Genomic DNA, 24,220 nt, shown 5'->3' on the forward strand with positions numbered 1-24,220 from the left:
GACCCCATTTTGGAAAGTAGAACCCTCAAGGCATGTATGTAGATGTTTGGTGAGCATCTTCAATTCCCAGGTGTTTCACAGAAATTTTGCAATGTTGAGTCGTGAAAATGAAAAAATGCATTTTTACCACAAAAATGTTGATTTATCCTCAAATCTTTCATTTTCACAAGGGTAACAGGAGAAAATGCACCTTAGAATTTGTTGTGCAATTTCTCCTTAGTATGCACATACCCCATATGTAGTGGAAATCTACTGCTTTGGCGCATGGCAGAGCTTGGAAGGGAAGGAGTGCCATTTGAATTTTTGAATGCAAACTAGCTGGAATCATTAGCAGATGCCATGTCGCATTTGGAAAGCCCGTGATGTGCCTAAACACAAGAGCTCCCCCACAAGGGACCCAATTTTGGAAACTAGACCTGTCATGTTGAGGCGCTCACCAGGGGGGTTTCCTTGTATCTGGCCGAACTCTGATAGTCACTGCATTACATCTTGGGAACCGCTGGCTTTCAGTCACGCTCAGTACATATTGAACAGCAGATGTAAATGTGCCGCCCCCGTCCCAGCAGCCAGTGCTGCTTGGATCCGGATCTGCGGTATGGCTCGAGGGATTCTACCGGACCCGGGGGTCACGCGAACACTTCGAATAAAAAGGGGACGTAATTGTATGGGATTTGCTGTAAACTGTCTGTGACGCCACCCACGGTGTGTGGTGAGATGTGGCACCACCGCTGCTGTTATGGGAAAGATGTGATGGCAGCTGGATATTAACCCCTCCGTGGGTAGGGGTGGATGCCCCGGGGCCCAGTGTTGTGCAGGGCTGCAGGGATCAGCACACTTACAGTTCGGTTGTCCTGGTGCTGGATGAGGTTGCACTGATGTGTGGAGTCAATAAACACATAGTTCTTTTGGTAAACCAAGGTGATGGTGGCCGGCCTCCGCAGACGAGTGTATCTGGTCCCACACCCGGGCTGGTGATCAATGACTCTTTCCTCTGCACTCTGTATTTTCTGTGATGGACTTCCTGGTGTGTAACACGGGAGTCTGCTCCCGGTCCTTTGGTTGGGAGCCGTGCCCGTCTGACGCTGACCCGTGGGATCTACCGTGCCCTGGTGGATGCTCTATCCCTCTCTCTGGGTGGATGTCTACTTTTCGGACTTAGAAGTACTTTGCACACTATGACATCGCAAGCCGATGCTTGCGATGCCAAGTGCGATAGTACCCGCCCCATGGCAGCTGCGATATCTTGTGATCGCTGCCGTAGTGAACATTATCACTACAGCAGCTTCACACGCACTTACCTGCCCTGCGACGTCGCTCTGGCCGGCGAACCGCCTCCGTACTAAGGGGGCGGGTCGTACGGCATCACAGCGATGTCACACGGCAGGCGGCCAATAGAAGCGGAGGGGCGGAGATGAACAGGACGTAAACATCCCACCCACCTCCTTCCTTCCGCATAGCCGGTTTGAGCTGCGGTGACGCAGGTAAGCTGATGTTCCTCGCTCCTGCGGCTTCACACACAGCGATGTGTGCTGCCGCAGGGAAACGAGGAACAATATCGTACCGTCGCTGCAGTGGCATTATGAAAATGTTGGACACTACACCGATGATACAATAACGATGCTTTTGCGCTCGTTAATCGTATCATAAAAGATTTGCACACTACGATATCGACAGCAACGCCGGATGTGCATCACTTATAATTTGACCCCACCGACATCGCACCTGCGATATCGTAGTGTGCAAAGTACCCCTTAGGTTGGGACAGGACCTATAATCCTGCCCTTAATTGGTTAATTAGCTAGGCCGTTGGTGCTGGTCATGCCTTCAGGGTCCAAATACCCCCTTTGTGCATGGTTTCCGGGTCGGTTCTCCAGTGTCAGTACCGGCGGGCTACAAACCTGCCCCGGTCCACCTCGGATCTCCGGCAGCCATCTTCCCGTCTCCTCCTGCCACTGGTCACCGTCTGCCACCTAGCCATCACGCTGGGGCTCCAACCCCGACGCCTGTCAGCTTGAACTTCAGGCCTTGACTGCCTGAGCTCCACCTTCACTCCACTTGAACTCCACTTCAACTTAACTTCACTGACTGTTTTCCCGCCCCGGGCTCTCCAGACCCCTAGGTTGGTGTTCTCCATCTGCCTGGATCCGCCCACTGGTGTGTCTGTCCTACCCTGAGGGGGTGACTAGAATTTCAGGTTGGCTGCTTTAAGCCTGTGTGGGAGAGGTGTTGTGCGGGGGCCTACAACTGTGTGACTGCCTGGTTTTGCCAGGGCGTCACATAAACATGCTGTGTCACTTAGACCACCGCCTCTGCCCTCATGCAGTCAAAGTGTGAGGGCTGGGCTAGTCACACTCGCTTTCACGATCTTGAAGAAAGCAATATATTTTAGTAACTGGTCTGGTCACTTGGCATACTCTTGCAGTAAACTCTTCACTATGTCAATGTCCTTCACAAGCAGTAGTCACCTAGAAATCTCTGGCATGGCACTCCTTTTCACACTAGAGCATTTTGAATCTACTCTGCTGTAACTATCTCCTTGCCTCTCTTCGTGAACTGCTTCCTTCAACTGTGGCAAGCCTCTCTTTTTTATAATAGTGTCTTTCTTGCAAAGGTAAGCTAGTCTCTTCTACCAGGGACAAAACTTTTTTGATTGCAATTCATGCCAAAGCATTTTTTCCCATCTGCGGCTGTATCTAGAACACCCTAATTGTGATTGAAATAGCTAGCTAACAATGGTGCTAGCATTGGCCACTATCAGACTTTGCCGTGAGTGAGTCTGATCTCCATTGGAAAGTTCTTTCTTTTTTGGCTTTTCGAGATGCGTTTGGATGAAATCCGGAATAAACCCATGCTGACCTATGATTCACCTGCTTTACCTGTGGCCTAGTGTAATTTTGACTTTTAGGAAATGCAAAACCTTCGCCTCTACTGCTGGTATCTCAGAATTTTGATCCGCTACTCACCCATGTTCTGATGCACATTTTCCCTGCTCAGTCTATATGTGATTTCATTACTTATTCATCTGAAGCATCACAAACATAATAGTCACCTTAGTCACACACTAACATACCACTGCGGTAACATACCTAAATATAAGGTCATAATACTAGCTAGCAATAGTACTTTGATTGAGGTACTCAGCATAATATAGTACAGTTTACAATTATATGATGGAACATCTCAACATCTCTATGGCACATACATAGCAATGACATAATTTTGGTAACCAGGGGTCATGTCCTCACCAGAGTCCACTCCTGTGACTTCTGCTTCAGTCAACAGCCGCCGCCGTAATCTTGCTGTGGACTGTGCTGGTGATGGGGGAGGAGTCGGTGCCAGTGTCTCTGATGGACGCAGGCTCCGCTCGTCCACTAGCCTAGGTTTTCCTGATGCCTGCAGTACCACTGGCTTAGTGTAGGTGGCGTGTGTCTTCCAGCTGAGGGTGTCACAATTCAGCTACAGCCAATGGGAAGACACCACAACCTTTTTATCCCCTCTTCTGTCTGCTGGCCATTGCCAGATATATATTGCATTCCTGCTAGACTCTGGGTAATGGTAATCCATAGATCACCCTTTTAAGGAAGTGACAGTATGATACATAACTGATGTCCGTGCACTGTTAGTAAGAGGGTGAATGATCATTTTTCATCCTGCAAATAGAGAAAAATGAACCTTTGTAAGTTTAGTTCGGCAGGTACAAATGAACCTTAGATAGAGTTCGGTTTGTGACCCCAACTTGATCCGAACCTCAATGGAAGTCTATAATTGGGCAGTTCGTGACTCCACCCACATACTGCCAGCCATAAGCAGAACACTTCTGGGGGATGGTGGGCGGTGTTTTTAAATTTAAAAAAAAATATTTATGTGTGTGCACACTGCATCTGATCACGCTGATTTTACCCCCACTGCGAGCCGTTCAAACACTGCTTGCGGCTTGCACGGGGCTGAGTATCACTCATACCCAACCACAGCGCTGCTCACTGGAGTGGTTTGCACTCGTAACTCACTCGAACTTCAAAGCAGAACTTTTTTTTTCCGAACCCGAACCTTGAACCTTAGGGTCAGTCATTTCTACTTGCAAACAGATTAAAGAGGATTTTTCTTCTATATTGTTTTTTTTCTTTGGTGCATTTTCTACATTTAGTGTTCCTTTATTGGAAATTTTATGGGCACTAACCAACAAGGATATGCTTTTCTGATGTAATTTAATAATGTTTATTGCGTTGTGACTTTACAAGGGTTTTTCCACTATAGGACGTAATGTTCTATAATTTACCAATCTTTAGAAAATGTGGGTACCTGTGCTTTCTTCACAGATTTTCCCTAAACAGTGATTCTTTTGTTCATCCATTTAAAAGAACCAGTCTCTTCATTTCGGCATTGGCAGGTGTACTAAACGTTAGAACCCCAAAATCAGAATTCCAGTGATTTATCCAGGTAGACAACAGCAGAGGTCAGTCTTCTAGGCAACACGCTGTAAACAAAAGTAAAATCTCAAGAACGGCTGCAAATTGTAATAAACATTTAAATGCAACTATCTCATGTTACCCATATATGAAGATGGGAATAACTTTTTACAAAAAAATCCTGTCATGTATTGCCTTGTGAATGAGGTACTGTGTTTCCCCGAAAATAAGACCTACCTGAAAATAAGGGCAGGAATTTTCAGCCTTTTTGGAGTATGCTTAAAATATAAGCCCTACTCCAAAAATGAGCCCTAATTAAGTTCAATAATGAAGTGTCCATACAGCTAAAAAAGTTTAAACAATACAGCAGGACACTTCCTTAAAGAGAGAAGACAGCCCAAAAAGAGAGAAGACAGTCCCAAAAGAAAGAAGACAGCCTGAAAATAAAGCAGACAGCCCCCAAAAAAGAATCACTCAACAGACCCCGAACAACTATAGCTGGCAATTGCCGATAGTGGATGGGCTCTCCTGCAGAGATCTGCATCACTGTCAGGTTGCTTGCTGTTTCGCTTACACACAAATTGAGTCCAGTGTCCCTCCCCTCTCACCCAAACACACATATCTGATCACAGTATCGGTGGATGGGCTCTCCTGCAGAGATCTGTGTCACTGTCAAATTGCTCGCCATTCCACTCACACACAAATTGAGTCCAGTATCCCTCCGCTCTCACCCAAACACACATATCTGATCACAGTATCAATATACACACATTCAGAGATACTGCTTTCAGCCAGCACCACAGGGAGTGACCACTTTGGAATGCAGGAGGATCTGAGAGCGACACAGATGTTCAGGGTCTGGTAGGTATGATTCCCTTGGAAAGTGTTTTCCCCAAAATAAGACCTACCCCGAAAATAAGCCCTAGTGCATTTTTTTGGGCAAAAAATATTAAACAGTGTCTTATTTTTGGGGAAACACGGCACATACCTTTTCTGGTTCTTTTTATTTCTGTTTCCTATTGACTACTCTGCTACTGATACAAAGAAAAGATTTGTAACTGAATAAACTTTTGCCCTTTCCATTGTATTGTCTGCTCGGTACCTATTTTGCTACTCCTGCTTTTTACCCTGGCGAAGTCTCTAACTATTCTAGTCTTTATCTCTTTACATCCTGGCTGCTTGCGTGGTGTCAAGCCTTGGCTCTGTTCTTGAAAATGCAAATTCTGCATCTGTGGCCAATTTGTGACCTCAGGATTTCCGGTATCGACATCTGCATCTCCTTGCTGGAGTTGAGGATAAGTATCATGAGATCCTGTATTCTAGCTTGCTCCAAACATATTTCCACTGAGAGAGCTGCATCTTTAGTGCCTAACTGTAGCATTTTTTCTTTCCACAACATTTGCTTCTCCTAAAGGTAACCTACTGTATGCAGATTATCTGCATAACAGGTTTGAGTACTTTACATTAAATCTATATATCTCCATTAAAATGTAATTTACTAATGTATGAAAAATTCCACACCTCATTAGCAGAGCCTCTAAAACCCAACCATTGACTTTCAGAATATTCTTCCTGGCATTAATACAGAAACCTTAAAAAAGCTATGTAATAATATAGTATATAAATTCAGAACATGCATCAAGAGGATAATTATAAATCAATTTAAAAATGTTACTTTGAATTTGAACTGGAATTAAGTTGCCTGCCAGATTTTGTCATTTTTGGAAAGATGTCACATCGGGACCATGGGCCACAAGTGACTGGCACGTGGTAAGCAATGTAAAACACGGGGAAAGGGAATTAAGAAATGATTTCATTCTGTGCGAAGAAAATTCAGCAGCAAACTAAAGACAGCAGCTGTTTGAAAAATTACATTTTGCTCATTGTTCAAAGACTATTTTTATGAGTGGTATGATTATACCAATGAATGGCAGATTTATTTCTGAGGAGGTTTAGCTAAACATATGGAGAAGCCGAGTTCTAAAAATGAACATAATTTACACGGCTTGAGTTAGATCTGCATCTAAATATTTTTTTTTCCTATTTATTTACTTCTTCATAGAACTAGCTGTTTGGATTGAACAATATTTTATATCATTTTGACAACCCAACAGACAAGATATTAACAAGGCAAGTAATAGCATTATTCCAAAAGATGTTTACGACTGTTTTTTTACTATTGCCTTTTACCCTCAGAGTTTCCAAACTGAGTCATCACATCACCCATCTCCAATATCACATTTTTATTACTCATTGACCTTCCCAATAACACAAGACCTTCAAGCTTAGCATTATACAAGCTTACGAGAGGAGATATCTGTGCATTAGGCTTTATAGTGGCCATGAGTGCCACCCTATGGTGTTCCATCACTGGTTCTATATTGCAGATTTAGGCAAAACTGGTACCCAAAACACAAAAAAGTGCCAAAGGTTCAAACAATTTAGTGATATACAAGTTGAGCAAATATTTCGTGACATTTCAAACAGTGTTATAACAAAGTTCTGGCAAAAACTGAAACAGGGCCATAAACTATAAAATATGATATCCAATAGACCACAGTTCTTTTTCACTGATAATGCTCCCCATCTTTATGCTTTATTGTAGTCTTTGGAGCTACTACTACAACCTCATAAGATCCTCCGAGGAAGCGGTAACACGCGAAACACGTGTAGGGATTTTCCTTCCCCACACCTACCCTGGCCTTGGTAACCACTTGGTAAGCTCTGGATATGGTTGTATTGCCCTTATAATATGATGTACCATGACATTGGATTTTTTTATTTTTTTTTCCCCAGTTTGGTCCCTATTTGACTATTAGTAACATTTCTGTTGGGAAGCACTGTGGGGTTACCATCTGGGCGTTTATCCTTGGTACTTTGTAAGATATATTCACTTGCTGGCAATAACATACCTGAGATCTATATGGCTGTACTATCTGGGTAGATGTGTGGAGCTCTTTCACCCTCATCTGTCGTTTGTCCTGTTTATTTATTACTAGAAGGTGGCCCGATTCTAACGCATCAGGTATTCTAGAATTTACGTATTGTGTAGTTAATGTATGATTTTTGTTATATATACAGATTTTGTGTGCAGTTGCCAAGTGTTTGTGTAGGGCACTGTAAAAGTTCTTGGTGTTGTCTGGGTGTGGGGGGGTGTGAGAGCGGTGTTGTTTGTGTGTTGCGTTGTGTGTGTTGCGTTGTTTGTGGAGCGCTGTGTGTCTGCAGCATTGTGTGTGTGTGTGGTGCGTGTGGTGCTGTGTGTGTTGCGCGGTTTGTGTGGGTGTGGCTGTGGGGTGCATGTGTGTGTTTTGGGGGGAAGTATGTTTTGTGCAATGTGTGTGTGTTGCGCGGTATGTGCGTATTTTTGTGTATGCCACGGTGTTTGTGTGTTGGGTGTTGTGTGTGTGCGGCCTTGTCTGTGTGTGGGTGTCTGTGTAGGGCGGTGTTTGTGGTTCCCAGTGTGTGTGTGGTGTGTTGTGCGGTGCGTGTGTGGCGGTGTGTGTGTGTTTTGGGGGGAGGTGTGCACCTCCATTGTGCTCCATCCCCCATGCTGCACACCCCCCATCGTGTTCAATCCCCCATGCTGCGCACCCCCCATCGTGCTCCATCCCCCATGCTGCGCACCCCCCATCGTGCTCCATCCCCCATGCTGTGCACCCGCCATCCATCGTGCTCCATCCGACATGCTGCTGCACCCCCCATCGTGCTCCACCCCCCATGCTGTGCACCCCCCATCGTGCGCCATCCCCCATGCTGCGCACCCCCCATCGTGCTCCATCCCCCATGCTGCACACCCCCCATCGTGCTCCATCCTCCATGCTGCGCACCCCCATCGTGCTCCATCCCCCATGCTGCGTACCCCTTATTGTGCTCCATCCCCCATGCTGCGCACCCCTCATCATGCTCCTTCCTATAGTTACACGATGTATATCATGGTTACCAGCTCCGTCACGATCCCAGCATCGCAAGGTTATGTCCGCCGGGGGCGGCCGAGTGTGCCAACGTGTGGCGGGGGCGAGCGGGCGAGGCGTCAGCATATGCCGGCTCCCTGCACATGTGTACCGGGAGCCGGTGTACGCTGGAGCGGGCGATGCGTGCGGAGGGCCGGGGCGAGCGGCTAATACATGCGGGGGGCGGGGCCAGGCCGAGGCGATCGGCCAATCCGTGGGGGGCGGGGCCAAGCCGAACCCAGCAGCCAATCCGACAGTTGTCACTGTAACGACACTGTCACAGTGACACAATTTTGGAGCAAGACAGACAGACAGACAGACAGAATAAGGCAATTATATATATAGATTAGGCTAGTAGGAGGTAATTTCTGTTAGCCTGCTCATTACTTTTTGGATCACATGTTGCAAGAGACCTATCACAGTTACTCCCCGCATTTTTAAGATGGTGGCATCTATTTTCCCATGCCGACTACAGGTTTTGCTAATCTGGTCCATGTGTTGTTATGTTCCAGTTGCTGGTGATTTTCTGCGTGCTGCTTGGTTTGCTGTTGAAACCCTCTAGTCGTCTGAATATTTCCTCCCTGCTCTTTATTGCCTCCTTATCATGTATTGTCTTGTATCGCTGTATGTGTTAGCTGTGTGATAGAGTTTTGGTTTCCCCATTTGTTCATATCTGTGGATTAAACCACTCCTGTCCAGGACCTCCCATGGGGTTGGCGAGAGAGGGTTTTAGATCAGGGCTGTACAGGAGCAGGGCAAGGAAGGTGGTCCAGACATCTTCCTCATTAGAGGTATCTCTGGGATCAGAGATAGCTACGGCCGCTAGCTTGAGAGCCAGATTAGGAGCCACGGTTCCCTATTATACACTCACACCCCGTGACACATAAATAAAAAAAAAATATTATGCATGTTTGGTATCTAAGTGGTGTAAAGAAAAAATTGGAAATTCAATTTTCAGGATATGAGGCTGCATGATGGCTTTTTTTTTGTGTGCCCCAAGTTGTTGTTTTTAAAGATACCATCTTGGGGTACATAGGGCGATTTGATTTACTTTTATTGCAATGTTGTGGAAGCAAAAAATACATACCGTAATTCTGGCTACCCTGTTTACAGATCAAATTGATTTATTTTATCTTTTGACAGATTAGACTTTCACAAATGCACCAATACCAAAGATGTGTATTTTTAATTTTTTATATTGTTTTATTTTTAATGTGGTAAAAGAGGGGTGATTTGAACTTTTGGGGGGGGTCATATTTTAAAAACGTTTTTCTTTTACTTTTTACTGTATTTAACAATCCCCTTAGGGAACTTAAGGCTAATCACTTGAGCTATGTATAATGAAAATCTCAATCTCCTATGGACGCCAGCTAAACGCTGGCTTTCACAGGAGTATCATAAGGACAGCTTTCATTGCAACCCATCTGCGCTTCGCAGTGGATGGATGGAATAACACCCTCCCGCCGGCGAGTGTTAAATGCCGATGTCAGAGATTGAAAGTGGCTGTTAAAGGCACATGACGTTCCCGCATCAGGTAGGGACATGATATATGATGTAAGTTTACATCATATGTCGTGAAGGCGTTAAAGGAGTTGTCTGGTCTAAATCTACAAGTCTGCAGTCACTCTATGTCACTGCAGACTTGTGATTCCTCACATCACACACTGTGCACTGTGAGGATTCTCCAGTGTCAAAGCCGGGAGCAGCAGTCACATGGGCGCAAGTATGCGATATGCATGCTCCAGGCCTCATTGCAACTAGATGACTCCGGCCTCACTCAATTCACTTGCATTGACCGATGTTGCGCCCATCTTGTCGGATTCTCGCCAGGAGTATGCATATCGCATACTCATGGCCCCATGACCCCCATACCCAGCTCTGACACTGGCAAATCCTCACAGCGCACAGTGCATGTGATGTGAGGTTTCACATGTCTGCAGTGACATAGAGTGACATGTAGAGTGACTTTAGACTTGTGGATTTATACCGGACAATCTCTGGACATATTTGCATTTAGAATTTGAGAATTTCTGGCCAATGTCCATAAAAAAAAAGACATATATGTGGGTGTGATTTTTTTTAATTACTGGGTTTTGCAATTTCTTGTTATTCCATAAGGTATACATAAACCAAAAGAGACTAAATTACCTAAAAAACCATTTTATTCACATATATGCCGCAAACAGAGTACACATATTAAAATCGGTGTGCGGCAGCAGCCCGGCTGCTTGCATGGGGGCGGTACACATGCGCAAGAGAAAGTGGCATGCAGCATCTGTATGTCAGAAGCAAAAACTGGTTTCACTAGTGCGCATGTGCAGGTTAATGCTTTGTCACTAAACCAGCAAAGATTGCTGTAGTACCATAGAGTGTACACCCTTTAGAGTGTTGTATTACATTGTATCTATGTCAACCAATATTTGTGTATCATTTCGTGTACGTGCATGAGGTGGATGATGGCTTATATTTGATACTTCTATGCCAACTAGTCATCACCTTGACTCTCTCCTGACCCTGACCCTGTGGCACATTATATCAGTATCAACATTAAACATTCTATTAGATAACTTCAGAATGATTTAGATCATACTGTTCTATGTATTCTATTTTTTATGCATTTATCATGAATGTCTAGTATTATTCTTCCTCTTCCACACTGTGTTGTATGTATGGATATGATCTTTGCCCATCCACGGGGGCAGCGTATTGTCCTCCTTCTTTATATGAAAGGTTTTATCCTACGCAAGCTGTGACTACATTTCTGCCTTAGGTTTCAATTCACACCAATCCAAGATGAATGAAATCATAGACTCCATGTCTGAAGGAAAAAAAAGCCTGCAGAAGATCAGAAGAAAGCCCTTTAGTAAATGTCAAAGATTGTCAGTGTGCCTCCTTTACAAAGGTATGGAATATAAAACAACTACAGATCAGAACTGTGGCATCAAATGGATATTGCAAGCCATTCTCTACATTTTATCAGACAAACGTACTTAAGGCTATGTGCGCACTGGAAAATGGAATTTTCTCAAGAAAATTCCGCAGGCACTGAAAGATTACCGCACCCGCGGTAAAAAAAACCGCGGCAAACCGCACCCGAAAACCGCATGCGGTTTGCCGCGGTATTGTTCGCGGTATTGCCGCGATTTTGCCGCGTGCGGGTTGGTACATGTGTTTTATTGCATTCAATGCAATAAAGCACATTGAAAAAAAAAACCATTTCCTTCTGAGATAGATAGTAGATAGATAAATAAATAAATAGACAGATAGAAGAAAAGATAGAGGGATAGATAGAGGACAGATAGAGGGATAGATAGAGGGATAGATAGAGGGATAGATACAGAGATAGAGGGATAGATAGATAGATAGATAGATAGAGGGATAGATAGATAGATAGATGACAGATCGCTGCATTTCTCACGGTCGGCAGTGAGTTCACATTACCGGCCGTGGGAAATGCCCTGGAGTTACCTCTGCTGTCTCGCTGCAAGGCTGCATTCAGCAGTGTCTGTGTCAGTCGCGGCTGGATGTAAGCAGCGCAGAACCTGTGGATTACGTCGGAGCTTTGTTTCGGGGGGGTTAATAAACAGGTGAACGAGGCTTTTTTGTGTTTTTATTTAAAATAAAGGATTTTTCAGTGTGTGTGTTTATTCACTTTACTTACAGATTGATCATGTCAGCTGTCACATAGACGCTGCTATGATCAAGCCTGGACTTAGTGGCGGCGATCTGCCTCCATTAACTCCTTATTACCTGGATCGCCACTGCATCACGGCATCTAGAAGAGCTGGGGACACTCCGGTACTGCCGCATAATGCATGCGACAGTCCCGGGGCAGCTGCGGCTGATATTCTCGGCTGCGGGAGGTGGGAGGGAGCCTGAGAATACCGGGCCGCCGCTGTGTGCTTACCTCGGCTGAACGGTGAAAATACAGCGGAGCCCACGTGTTTTTTTTTCTATATTTCCGTTTGCTTTCTATGTGTATTTTATATGTCTGTGTGTGTGTGTGATGTGTGTATTCTATGTCTCTGTGTGATCTGTGTGTGTTCACTCTCTGCTCCGCTTCCTCTTCCTGTCATAATGACATCACTTCCTTGCAAACCGCAGGCAGCGATGTACATTACCGCAGGTAAACCGCGAAATACCGGAGGGAATAACGCAGGAAAATGCAATGAACCGCACAGAATTTGCTGCCTGCGTTATTCGCTGCGGGATTTCACGATTACATTGCAGTCAATGGAGTGAAATCCCGCAGCGACGTGCGGAAAAGAAGTGACATGCAATTGTTTTTGCTGCGGGATTCCCGCAGCAAAACATGCAGCTGTCAATATCCGCATAGTGCGCACAGCATTTTTTTTTCCCGTAGGTTTTGCTGCCTTCTCACTATTTTATACATACTGTGAGGTAGCACGGTCGGCTGCGCAGCAGAAGACACGGGATCCAGGCATTAAGGTTCACAGCACACGGTTTAATGTCCAAACAAAAGTCCACAACAATATACATGTGCCTCTCCAGCAGAGAGCTCAGGGAGTTCTGTTCACTCCCTCACACCCAGCACACCTGCCCTTGTTCCTGTTTCCATTTAACCCTTCCTTCAGCCTGTAGGGAAACAGCATTAACCCTAGAGTGGATTTACTTTCTATCATGGAGTGAGCACAACCGGGGCGAGACATACCGGCCGTCATAGATAACCCCGGTCACAGTCTCACAATACAAACAAAAAGAAAAAGGCCAAAAAAATGGCATAAAAGATGATTTAGGAAAAATTGGCATCATTTTCCTGAAGCATCTTCTGCTTGAACACATTGGCGGACATGGCAGTAAATAAAAGACGTCATGTACATATACCACCTATAGTCTAATCAAAGAAGACATTTTAAAAGACATACTATCCAGTCGTGTGAATAACATCTGACTCTTTGATTATATGATGGATAATCTGAGATGGAAACACCCACCTGCGCCACACTACTTAAATAGCACAGCAGAGAATAATGATTAAATCTGATCATGATCTAATAAAATAGTCATTTCGGTGCTAATACAGTGACACAAATCACATTAACAAGAAGACATGTTCTACTGCTTTATTCATTCAGCGACTTTTGACCCCCTTCAGAGGTGTAGCTAGGGGTTCAGCTCAGGAGGATGAAACTTCTGAGTCAACCCCTAACCAGGTAACCAGGGTCGAACTGAGGTATCTGGAGCCAACAGGAGGAATTGACTCTAGGGGCCCACTCTACAGCTATATGCAAATACCTGTTAGCCATTATCCCCATGATAGTGGAGCACTGACTGTAAAACACAGTAGACTGCTACACATCTACTGTACGCACACCATAGTTGAGGTGCCGGGGCGCACATAGAAATTCTGCTATGGGGCCCCATGATTTCTAATTGGGGCCCCCCCTCCCCCCAAAATAAACAATAAATAATAATATTATTTGGCTATGTCACAGATAGCATATCTCACAACTTTGCAGCCCTTACCAAGTAATTTTCCTCTTATTGAAGCCCCTAGATTCCCGTTTCATTGCAGCCATAAAATATGGCAACAAAAGTGCCCCACAAACACTGTATGATACCCCACAGTAAATTCTTCCACAGTACCCTCCACACGCACAGTATGATGACCCTTCTGTACCCCCCTTCAACTACTCTGGGAATGAATGGTGACTCTGACACAGTAAGATCCCCAACTGTGACCCCCACACAGCCCTCCATGCAGTATAATGGCCCTTACTATCCTCCAAAATGTATAATGGCTCCCACACAGCCCTCCGCACAGTATCACGCACCCCACACAAACCTTCATACTGTATAATTGCTTTCACACAGTATAATTGCCCTCATATAACTCTAGATAAAGTATAAAGGCTCCTTCATAGCTATCCAAATATTATAATGGCCCCACAAAGCCTTCCATATAGTATAATGGGCCTCACATAATCCTCCATATGGTATAATGGGCCTCACATAGTCCTCCATATATAGTATAATGGGCCTCACATAGTCCTCCATATAGTATAATGGGCCTCACATAGTCCTCCATATAGTATAATGGGCCTCACATAGTCCCCCATATAGTACAATGGGCCTCACATAGTCCTCTATATAGTATAATGGGCCTCACATAGTCCTCCATACAGAATGAACCCATCATAGACCTCCATATCGTCTAATGCACCCCATAGTCCTCCTATAATACACTCCCCATATTCTTCCACAAAGCGTTATGCACCCCCACTTGTTTTCAGCAGAGAACCTCTGTAAGTGCATATTTGCTACTGTGCAATAATCATAGGACAGGTGCTGTGATAGGAGAGAAAAAGGCACAATAGGGTCTTACCCGGTTTACAGGGTGAAAAAAGAAAAAGGCAATGCACTCACCTGGCAGGGTTGTGCCAGTCACAACCCCTTTGCAGACGTGGATGAGCGCTTAGGTGGTTCAGCAGCGGCCCCGTTACAGAGCAAATTTTCAGCGTAAAAATACTGGGGAAAACGGGTTTTATGCCTCGCTAAGAGACCACAAGCATAAATATAATAATTTGTTATTTTATTTAGGTCATCCCAACGCGTTTCGCAGACTTATCTGCCTCCTTCCTCAGGGAAAACAATCTTTTCCCTGAGGAAGGAGGCAGATAAGTCTCCGAAACGCGTTGGAATGACCTAAATAAAAGAACAAATTATTATATTTATGCTTGTGGTCTCTTAGCGCGGCATAAAACCCGTTTTCCCCAGTTTTTTTACGCTGATAATCATAGGACAGGGAGGGGTTAAGCTTTCAAGTATTTAATCTCTATTGGAAATAATCTTCCCCATATTGATATCAGAGAGAAAAAGTGACCTCCATACACAACACAATCCACTAATCCACTACCAAGACCAATAATACCACATACAAGGGAGAAATACCACCACACCATGACCAGACCACATATTACCACCACACAGTGATCGAATACAATCACATACAAGGGGGAAATATTGCCACACCGTGACCAGACCACATATTACCACCACACAGTGATCGAATACAACCAGATACAAGGTGGAAATATTGCAACACCGTGACCAGACCACATATTACCACCATACAGTGATCGAAGACAACCACATACCAGGGAGAAATACCACCACACTGTGACCAAACATATTACCACCACATAGTGACCGAAAATAACCACATACTAGGGAGAAATACTGCAACACTATGACCAGACCACATAATGACCAAATAATACCATATACAAGAGAGAAAAACTGCCACACTGAGACCAGAAAACATATTACCACTACATAGTGACAGAATACAACCACATACAAGGGAGAAATACCGTAACTTCATGACCAGATCACATAATAACCGAATAATACCACAAACAAGTGAGAAATACTGAAACACTCTGAGCAGACCATATAGTGACCAAATAATACCGCATACAAGAGAGAAATACCACCATATTATGACAAGACCACATATTACGACAACACAACACAACCTCAGCACATCAGACTCTCCCCTATCGTGGAAAGCTTCAAGAGGAACCTCAAGACCCATCTCTTCCAACAAGCCTACAACCTACAATAGCCCTCAGTCCAGAAGACCAAAGCGCAACCAGCTCTGTCCTCACCTATTGTACCATCACCCATTCCCTGTAGACTGTGAGCCCTCGCGGGCAGGGTCCTCTCTCCTCCTATACCAGTCTGATTTGTACTGTTGATGATTGTTGTACGTATACCCTCTTTCACTTGTAAAGCGCCATGGAATAAATGGCGCTATAATAATAAATATTATTATTATTATTATTATTATTAACAACATAGTGACCGAATACAACCACATGCAAGGGTCAAATAACAACACTCCATGACCAGACCACATAGTGACTGAATAATACTACAATAATGATCATGAACAAAAACCACAATACTAATAACACCAATATTATTAACAGTGCCATTATACACAGGAGCTCTGTATATAGTTTCAGTGTACAGGTAATCACCAGTGATCACCGGTGACATTACACACCGAAATTCTGTATATAGTGTACAGGTAATACAGTGATCACCATTGACATTATACACAGGAGCTCTGTAAATAAAGTATAGTGTATGTGTGTACATGTAATACACTGACTTACCAGTGATGACATACACAGGAGCTCTGTATATAGTGTATGTGTACTCATATACTGCAATGTAAAAATTACTTGCTGTTCATATGATCAGTCTCTGGAGTTTTCCTAAGCGCGTCAGGTGTCCTCAAACATGAAGTAGATAAAAGTGACCGGTCCATTATATGGGTGGCTGCTGCTTGGATGCTGCTTACTAGTTTATTAAATTAAGTAAAATCCTGTAGCAAATAAAGAATAAATAAAAAGTATATATATATATTGTAGCGGGGTGGGGGTCCCCCAGGACGACAAAGAGGCAGTGACCCAAAAAGTCCAATCAACATCAGTTTATTTACCGCTGCTGCACAGGAATAATCGTCTTTCAGGATACATCCAGGCTATATACAGTCCATAGGTTACCACGTCACACAGGTACCCGCTGCCGTAGAAGTCGGTCTTACTGTACCCCGTACTGCTTTTCAGGGAGCCCCACAGACCTGTGTTATCACACCACACGGGTCTGAACTCCTTTCAGCTTCTTGCTCTGCAGCTTACAAAAGCAACTCTGCCCCACCCAGGCCTTTGCAAAGAGCTTTTAAACGAGAACCGTGGCCATGAGCCACCTGCATAACCTGGCCTGGAGGTTACTGGACTGACCACTATGTAGGGCTCTAATATGTTTCTGTACGCATTCTGGGAGATACGTACCGTCCGTCACATATCAATCGACCCACTATCTCACATACCCCCCCTCCGTTCAAACCCGAGGGGATTAACGGACGCTCCCAAACAGGCCGCCCGAGACAGGGCATCGGCATTGCCCTGGGACGAACCGGCCCGATGTTCCACCGTAAAACTGAAATTCTGAAGGGACAGGAACCAGCGGGTGACCCGGGCATTCCGTTCCTTCACATTTCTCATCCAGACGAGGGGCGCGTGGTCCGTCACCAATCGAAACTGTCGCCCGAGCAAATAATAGCGCAGGGACTCCAAGGCCCATTTAATAGCCAAGCATTCCTTCTCCACTACGCTATAATTCTTTTCCGCCGGGGTAAGTTTCAGACTCAGATAGGTAACCGGATGCTCAGTTCCGTTCACCTCTTGCGAGAGTACGGCCCCCAGACCCACCTCGGAGGCATCTGTTTGCACCAGGAAGGTGTTACCGAAATCGGGGCTAATGAGGACCGGTTGACCACACAAGGCAATTCTTCATAGACTGAAACGCTTCCTCAGCCTGAGGGGTTCAGCGTACCATAGCCGCCTTCTTACCCTTCAACAGATCAGTCAAAGCCGCTGTTCTCCCGGCAAAGTCCGGTATAAACCGCCGGTAATACCCAACAATGCCGAAGAACGCCCTTACCTGTTTAGTGGACACTGGTCTGGGTCACTTTTGGATGGCCTCTATTTTATTTACTTGAGGTTTGATCACCCCGCGGCCAATCACGTACCCCAAATAGCGGGCTTCCTCCAGACCGATTGCACATTTTTTTGGGTTTGCGGTCAATCCTGCCGCCCGCAGGGAGTTAACGACGGCCTGGACCTGGGACAAGTGGGTCTGCCAATCGGTACTGAAGATGATGATGTCATCTAGATAGGCGGATGCGTACTTCTGATGGGGCTCCAACACTATGTCCATCAGTCTTTGGAAGGTAGCCGGGGCTCCATGTAAACCGAAAGGCAAGACAACATAGTGATAGAGCCCCTCTGGTGTAATAAAGGCCGTCTTTTCCTTGGCTGACTCTGTCAGCGGCACCTGCCAATAGCCTTTGGTAAGGTCAAGCGTCGTGAAATATTGAGCCTTTCCCAACCGTTCAATAAGTTCGTTCACCCGGGGCATAGGGTAAAGGTCGAACTTGGAAACCTCATTCAATCTCCTGAAGTCATTGCAGAAACGTAGCGACCCGTCGGGTTTTGGAATCAGCACAATGGGACTAGCCCACTCACTCTTTGACTCCTCGATCACCCCTAGAGTAAGCATCTGTTTCACCTCTGCTGCAATGGCTTGTCTCCGGGCCTCGGTTTCATACGCACCTTTACCCGAGGCTTGGTGACAATGTCATGTTGGATAACCGAAGTACGGCCGGGCACCTCGGAAAACACATCCGAGTTCTGCTGTACTAACTTCCGAACTTCACGACGCTGCGGTTTAGTGAGGGTGTCACCTAGGTGTACCCCCCCTTCGAGTCCCAGGATGAGCGGCACTACAGGATCCCCACAGGCCCCCACTGGTGTTACTCCCATCACCATACAGTCCCGGTCTTTCCAGGCTTTAAGCAAGTTAACATGATACACCTGTTCCGGCTTCCTCCTCCCCGGCTGATATATTTGGTAGTTCACCTCCCCCACCTTTTCCCGAACCTCATACGGCCCCTGCCATTTGGCCAACAGTTTACTCTCGGCAGTGGGCACCAAAACCAAGACCCGATCCCCTACATTAAAAGATCTGAGGGTGGCTCGTGTGTTATAAGTGCGCCTTTGTGCCCCTTGTGCCCTTGTTAACCCTTTCACGACCGGCCGATTTTTCGCTTTCCGTTTTTTTTTTTCGCCATTCTTTTTCTGAGAGACGTAACTTTTTTATTTTTCAGTCAATATGGTCATGTGAGGGCTCATTTTTTGCGGAACGAGCTGTACTTTTAAATGAAACCATCAGTTTTACCATATTGTGTACTAGAAAATGGCAAAAAAATTCCAAATGCTGAAAAATTGCAAAAAAAGTGCGATAGCACTATGGTTTTTGAGATATTTTATTCACTGTGTTCACTATATGGTAAAACTGATGTGTGGGTGTGATGCCTCAGGTCAGTGCGAGTTCGTAGACACCAAACATGTATAGGTTTACTTTTATATAAGGGGTTAAAAAAAAATCGGAAGTTTGTCCGAAAAAAGTGGCGCACGTTTTACGCCATATTCCGTGACCCGTAGCGTTCTCATTTTTCGGGATCTTAGGCTCAATGACGGCTTATTTTTTGCGTCTCGAGCTGACGTTTTTAACGGTACCATTTTTGCGCAGATGCTACGTTTTGATCGCCTCTTATTGCATTTTGCGCAAAAGTTGTGGCGACAAAAAAACGTCGTTTTGGCGTTTGGAATTTTTTTGCCGCTACGCCGTTTACTGATCAGATTAATTGATTTTATATTTTGATAGATCGGGCGTTTCTGAACTCGGCGATACCAAATGTGTGTATATTTTTTATTTTTTTAACCCTTTAATTTTCAATGGGGCGAATGGGGGGTGATTTGAACTTTTAGGTTTTATTGTTTTTTTTTAATTTTTTAAAACTTATTTTTTTACTTTTTTTTTTTATTTTACTAGTCCCCCTAGGGGGCTATTGCGATCAGCATTCCGATCGCTCTGCAGTATCTGCTGATCACAGCTGGAAGGCTGTAAACAGCAGATACGCTGTCTTTCTCTTTTGCTGTGCCCCGGGCACAGCGAAAGTGAAACCAATTCATGTGTAGTACAGGAGTCATCACATGACCCTGTACTACCATGACAACTATCGGGAGTCACGTGATCGCGTCACGTGACTTCCGGTTTCGGCGGTAAGTAAAAACTTTACCGCGATTGCGCTTATAATGGCGCTGTCATGTATTGACAGCGCCATATAAGGGGTTAATCGGCACGAGCAGATAACGATTCTGCTCGTGCCTAGCAGGCACACATCTCAGCTGTGAAAATCAGCTGAGATGTGTGCCGATCGCGGCATGCTGCCGCCGGAGGACCGCGGGCAGTAAGATTATGTCATTTAGGACGTAATTTTACGGCCCGCGGTCGTTAAGGGGTTAAATGTTCTTTTACGATAGGCAAAACCGCTGCGATGCGGTCCTGCATTAGAGCCACATGTTCAATCACACTTTTATATGGGGTGGGCTCCTGTTCCCATGTTTCCTTGGCTACGTCCAGCAAGCCCCTAGGGTGTCTGCCATAGAGCAACTCAAATGGTGAAAACCCAGTGGACGCCTGCGGTACTTCTCGGAGCGCAAACATAAGATAGGGCAACAGCATGTCCCAGTCCCTCCCATCCTTGGCAACCACCTTTTTAAGCATGGACTTAAGGGTTTTGTTACACCGCTCGACCAGCCCATCGGTTTGCGGATGATACACCGATGTGTGCAGGTGCTTTATTTTCAACAGTTTACATAATTCTTTTGTCACCTTGGACATAAACGGAGTCCCCTGGTCAGTAAGGATCTCCTTTGGTAGCCCAAGACGACAAAACATGGAAAACAACTCCCGGGCAATAAGCTTAGCGGAGGTATGTCGCAGCGGAATGGCCTCTGGATAGCGTGTGGCATAATCCACAACCACCAAAATGTGTTGGTGACCGCGCGCGGATTTTACCAGGGGTCCTACCAGATCCATTGCAATTCGTTCAAAAGGTTCCTCTATAATAGGGAGAGGCACCAATGGACTCCGGAAACTTGCAATGGGCGAAGTCAGCTGGTAGTCCGGGCAAGATTCACAGAATTTCCGTACTTCTGCGTACACTCCCGGCCAGAAGAACCTCTGTAAAATACGCTCTTGTGTCTTGGTAACCCCTAAGTGCCCCCCCAGGGGGTGTGTGTGAGCCATGTTAAGCACTACCCGACGGTGGGATTGGGGCACTACCAATTGTTCTACTATCTCTTCCCTGATCTTGTCTATTCGGTAGAGTAAATCATTATAAACCGCCATACGGGGAAAGACAGCTTCTGCCCCTGGTTGTTGGGCCACCCCATTCACCTCTTTTACGTTATCTCCACGCATGGGAGAGGGTAGGATCCCTCAGCTGTGTCGTCCCGAAGACCTCCCGGGACGTGTTCAGCTCCGGGATCGCTACAGTTTCTTCGCTGTTTCACGCCAATACTTCTAGGGGACCCCGGTCAGGTTCTCCCCCTGTCCCAAGGTCGGTGATCCCTACAGCAGGTATTCCCGCCTCAGGATCGTCGGGCTCTGCACCCGAACCCATTCTTGCTTGGGAAGACGTGCCATTTCTCTCCCACAAGCACCAGAACAACGGAAAATCCCTGCCCAGCACTACCCCGTATGGTAGAGTTGTCACCACTCCTACCACATGTGTCACATCTCCGCACGGAGTGGAGAGGCCTACCTCTGCTGTTAGATATTTGCGGAGCTCTCCATGTATACATACAATCCCAACCTCCCTCTTCGTGGACTCTAACCCCGATACCAGCGACCCATGTACGAGGGTCACTATACTGCCCGAGTCCAAAAGGGCCTCTGCCCGATGTCCATTTATATACACATGACAGAGAGGAGGTTCAAGAATAGTGTGTGCAGCACACACCGTATTAGCATACATAGACATTCGGCGTGTGTACCCACAATCCATGGCCTCCGTAATCAAAGGGCAATAAGCTGCGATATGGCCGGGCCCTTGACATCTCCAGCACTTCATAGCGATGGCCCCACCAGTTTTTGTTACCATTCTTGGGGGGACTAGTCTTTTGCCACTCTCAGTGCGGGTTACCCCCTCAGTATGAGTTTGGTTTTTGTTGTTCACCTGCGCTGTACGTATCTCTCGGCCAGGGTCCTGTGGCCGCCGGACCTGACGCCCTGGGGCAGAGTCTCGTATAAAGTCCTGGGTGGCGGTATATCGCTCAACTAGACTCAACACCTGATCCAGGTTCCCCAGGTCCCCTTGCCCCACCCAGCGTTGTATAGCGACCAGCAGAGCCCGCACCAACCGGTCGACCACCACCCTTTCCACCATCTGGGCTGGAGACAACATCTCCGGCTGCAACCACTTTTTTACCAATTGAAGTAGGTCATATGCCTGAGACCTGGCCGGACAGGTCTCCACATAGGTCCAGGAAAATACCCGCTGAGCCCACACGTAGGTATTGACCCCCAGACGGGCAAGGATCTCACCTTTCAGTTTCTCGTAGTCCAGGGCATCTTCCCGGCTGAGGTCAAAGCAGGCTTTCTGGGCGTCCCCAATCAGGAACGGAGTCACCACTTCCGCCCACTGATCTGCTGGCAGTTTTTCCCGCTCCGCTGTGCGCTCAAATACCGTAAGGAAGACCTCCACGTCATCCTCCGGGCTTAGCTTCCGTAGGGCAGAGCGAACCCTGTCCCGGGGTACCCGTCGGTCGGAGGCAGTTGCTGGCGCTGTCTCACGCAGGGCCGCAATCTGCTGCTGTAGCAATGTGTTTGCCTCCTATTGTTGTCGCTGGGTTTCCTGATGCTGCCGCTGGACTTCCTGGTGCTGCCGCTGGAATTCCTGGTGTTGCTGCTGGGATTCCTGGTGGTGCTGCTGGAACAGACCCAGTTGCTGCTGGAACAGACCCAGTTGCTCCTGTTGTTTCTGCTGAGTAACTACCAGCTGCCGCAGAAGCTCCTCCATGTTGTCAGCGGGTTTATACCGTAGCGTAGCAGGCTTGATTATTGACATGCAGCGGTGGGGTATGCCTCAAGTCTCAATGCCCGCATTCTCCACCATAATGTAGTGGGGTGGGGGTCCCCCAGGACGACAAAGAGGCAGTGACCCAAAAAGTCCAATCAACATCAGTTTATTTACCGCTGCTGCACAGGAATAATCGTCTTTCAGGATACATCCAGGCTATATACAGTCCATAGGTTACCACGTCACACAGGTACCCGCTGCCGTAGAAGTCGGTCTTACTGTACCCCGTACTGCTTTTCAGGGAGCCCCACAGACCTGTGTTATCACACCACAGGGGTCTGAACTCCTTTCAGCTTCTTGCTCTGCAGATTACAAAAGCAACTCTGCCCCACCCAGGCCTTTGGAAAGAGCTTTTAAACGAGAACCGTGGCCATGAGCCACCTGCATAACCCGGCCTGGAGGTTACTGGACTGACCACTATGTAGGGCTCTAATATGTTTCTGTACGCATTCTGGGAGATACGTACCGTCCGTCACATATCAATGGACCCACTATCTCACAATATGTATATATATATTTGCTTCAGGATAAAATGATGACTGTCCTGAAACGTAATCTGTCTGTATAAGTCAGGAGGTTCACAGACATCGACAAGACCTAGTATGCACATACCCTGAGAGTGCCCAGAGCCTTCAGATAGTTAAGACCTCGATACACATTAATTTAAAGTTGTCTAAACCCGCCAATATTGACAGGTTCTGCTGATAGTCCAATATGTACGGGGGCTCTATCCTGTGATTGTCGGGGGAAATAAGGATCCAGCATGTCCGATTACGGAGTGTAGATCATATTATCCTCTAAATGATAAACTGCTGCTAGAGATGTCTAGCAGCGGCTCTAATAGAGAACACAGAAACAATTGTCAGAATGAGTGCTCCTATATATGGGAGAGCCGAGCAAGATAGCTGTTGGCTGAAAGATCAGACTATTGTATATGGGGGCTTTAGTCTCTTACTTATTCAGCTGTCAGACATGCAGATAGTTGTATTTTTAATCCAGCACACTGCCCTATGTTTTAGGATCAAGACTGATAATGTAAAGATAACAACATCCACATGACTATCACCAAAACCACCATCAGTACAGTAATACATCACTAAAACCACACTAAATACAATAATACATCACCAAAACCACCGTCAGTATATTAATACATCACCAAAACCACCCCTAAATACAATAATACATCACCAGAACAACCCTAAAGACAATAAGGGATCACCAAAACCACCATCAGTACATGAATACATTGCCAAACTTAGTACAGCAATCAAGTACAGCGTCAGGTAGTCACATATACTTGTACATATATATATATATATTATTACATTAATGTACAA

At 45.9% G+C, this 24,220-nt stretch overlaps 1 long non-coding RNA gene across 1 annotated transcript in view; it reads right to left on the bottom strand.

The window, feature by feature from the left end:
- Positions 1-3,589: 3,589 nt before the first annotated feature.
- Positions 3,590-24,220, bottom strand: part of LOC142311457 (uncharacterized) — a 65,802-nt gene continuing 45,171 nt past the window's right edge. The window contains exons 2-3 of the long non-coding RNA XR_012754271.1: positions 4,300-4,474; positions 3,590-3,650 (exon numbers count right to left, since the gene is read on the bottom strand). This is a non-coding gene — a long non-coding RNA (uncharacterized LOC142311457). The remainder of the gene's footprint in view (positions 3,651-4,299; positions 4,475-24,220) is intronic.

This window comes from Anomaloglossus baeobatrachus, chromosome 5 (genome assembly GCF_048569485.1).
Source record: "Anomaloglossus baeobatrachus isolate aAnoBae1 chromosome 5, aAnoBae1.hap1, whole genome shotgun sequence".
NCBI lineage: Eukaryota > Metazoa > Chordata > Amphibia > Anura > Aromobatidae > Anomaloglossus > Anomaloglossus baeobatrachus.